We start from the raw sequence: 3074 nt of genomic DNA, 5'->3' as shown, positions 1-3074 counted from the left end.
GCCTCAGCCTTCTGAGTAGCCGGAATTACAGGCATGCACTACCATGCCCGGCTAATTTTTGATTTATTGTAGAGATGAGGTCTCACCAAGTTGCCCGGGGGGTCTCGAACACGTGGGCTCAGGCAATCCACTCACCTCGGCCTCCCAAAGAGCTGGGATTACAGGCTGAGCCACCGAGCCCGGCCCAGTCACTTCCTTATATATCAGCAGTAAACAAGTGGAATTTGAAATTAAGAACACAGTACTATTAATATTAGCACCCCCCCAAAATAAAATACTTAATCTAACAATATATATATAGATTTATAAGAAGAAAGCTATAAAACTCTGATGAAATAAACCAAAGAATTAAAAAATGGAGAGATTTAGATTTAGATGTTAATGGATAGGAAGACTCAATATTGTCAAGATGTCACTTCCTTACAAGTTGTTCTATAGATTCAGTGCAATCCTGATCAAAATTCCAACAAATTATCTTGTGAATATTGACAAACTGATTCCAAAGTTTATATAGAGAAACAAAAGACTCAGAGTAGCCAACTCAGTACTGAAGTAGAACAAAGTCAGTAGACAGACCCTACTTGACTTCAGCACTTATTGTAAAGCAATAGTAATCAAGACCATGTGGCATTGTTAAAGAAATAGACAACAGGAGTCGGTCTCGGTGGCTCAGCCTGTAATCCCAGTGCTTTGGGAGGCTGAGGTGAGTGGATTGCCTGAGCCTGCGGGCTCGAGATCCGCCTGGGCAACTTGGCGAGACCTCATCTCTACAATAAGTCAAAAAAATTTAGCTGGGTGTGGTAGCGCGCACCTGTAGTTCCAGCTACTTGGAAGCCTGAGGCAGAAGGATCGCTGGAGACCAGCAAGTTGAGGCTGCAGTGGCCGGGAGAGACCACTGCACTCCAGTCTGGGTGACAGAGTGAGACTCCGACTCAAAAAAAAAAGAGACAACAGGATTTTGGAACAGAAGAGACAGCCCCCAAATAGGCATACATAAGTATAGACAATTAATGACAAAGGCGTAAAGGCAATACAGTAGAGTATGTTGTCTTTTCAACAAATGGTGCTAGAACAACTGGACATGCACAAAGAAAAAATAAAATCTAGACAGATTTTACACTCTTCACAAAAAGTAAATTAAAACGGAGCATGGCCAGGCGTGGTTGCTTATGCTTATAATCCCAACACTTTGGGAGGCAGAGGTGAGAGGATTGCCTAAGCCCACGGGTTTGAGACCAGTATGGGCAACTTGACAAGACTTCATCTATACAATAAATAAATAAAAAATTAGCCGGGCATGGTGGCGTGTGCCTGTAGTTCCAGCAACTTGGAAGGCTGAGGCGGAAGGATCTCCTGAGCCCAGCAGGTCAAGGCTGTGGTGGCCGGGAGCATACCACTGCCCTCCAGCCTGGGTGATAGAGTAAGACTCCAACTCAAAAAAAATTGGATCATATAGTTTTATATAAATGTAAAACACAAAATCAGAAAACTAGAACATAAGAGGAGAATATCTAGACTTCAGATATAATACCAAAACCATGATCTATGAAAGAAATAATTGATAAGCTGGGTTTCATTAAAATTAAAAACTTCTCCATGAAAGACACTGTCAAGAGAATGAGAAGACAAGTCGCAGACTTGGAGAAAAATGTTTGCAAAAGACATATTTGATAAAAGACTTATCCAAAATATGCAAAGAACTCTTAAAACTCAACAGTAAGAAAATGGGCCAGATATGGTGGCTCATGCCTATAGTCCCAGAGGCTGAGGTGGGAGGATCACTTGAGGCCAGGAGTTTGAGACTAGCCTGGGGGACACGCAAGACTCCCAACTCTACAAAATAAAAATAATTATCTAGGCATGGTGGTATAGACCTGTAATCCCAGTTACTCAGGAGGCTGAGGAGAGGAGGATTACTTGAGTCCAGGGAGGTGGGAGGCTGCAGTGGCCAAGATTGCACTACTGCTCTCCAGCCTGAGTGACAGAGCAAGACAGCCTGTCTCTTAAAATGTGTGTGTGTGTGTAGTAAGAAAATGAACAACTCAACTTTAAAAATGGACAAAAGACCTAAACAGACACCTCATCAAAGAAAGTATGACAAGTAAACATATTCAACATCATATGTTAGGGGATGGCAAATTAAAGCAATGAAGTAAACATCCCTATACCTATTAGAATGGTTAAAATTTAAAACATTGACCACACCACATGCTGGTGATGGTATAAGCAACAGGAGCTCTCGTTGGTGGGAATGCAAAATGGTACAGTAACTTTGGAAGACTGGCAGTTTTTACAAAACTAGACATATTCCTTTATTTTTGTGTTGGAGTCTCACTCTGTTGCCCAGGCTGGAGTGCAGTGGCACACTCATGGCCACCCCAGTGTCGACCTCCTGGGCTCCTGGTGATTCTTTCACCTCAGCCTTCCAAGTAGCCAGAACTACAGGCGTGTGCTACCACACCTGGCTAATTTTTTGATTTATTGTAGAGACGAGGTCTCACCATGTTGCCCAGGCTGGTCTGACATACTCTTACTATCTGATCCAGCAGTTGTACTCAGTATTTACTCAAGTGAACTGAAAACTTATATCCATACAAAAACCTGCACAGAGATGTTTATAGCAGCTTTATTCATAGTTGAGAAAACTTGGATGTGACTAAGATACCCATCAGTAGGTGAATGTTTAAATAAACTGTAGTACGTCCAGATAATGGAATATTATTCAGTTTTAAAAAGAAATTATCATGCCACGAATAGACATGGAAGAAATTTAAATGCATACTAAGTTAAAGAAGCCAATCTGAAAAGTCTATACTGTATGATTTCAACTATATGATTTTCTCGAAAAGGCAAAACTAAAGATCAGTGGTTGCCCTTGGTTAGGCAGCGGGGAGGAATGAATAGGCAGAGCACAGATGATTTTCAGGACAGTGAAACTATTCTGTATTATACTACATGTCTCATTATATATTTGTTTTTTTTGTTTTGTTTTGTTTTGAGTTGGAGTCTCACGCTGCCCAGACTGGAGTGCAGTGGCTGCTCCCGGCCACCGCAGCCTCCACCTGCTGGGCTCC

This window comes from Carlito syrichta, unplaced genomic scaffold (assembly GCF_000164805.1).
Source record: "Carlito syrichta isolate Samal-C Ts95f unplaced genomic scaffold, Tarsius_syrichta-2.0.1 Scaffold314298, whole genome shotgun sequence".
In the NCBI taxonomy this organism is placed as follows: domain Eukaryota; kingdom Metazoa; phylum Chordata; class Mammalia; order Primates; family Tarsiidae; genus Carlito; species Carlito syrichta.
The sequence above is the reverse complement of the archived record's forward strand: the minus strand, read 5'-3'. Positions refer to the sequence as shown.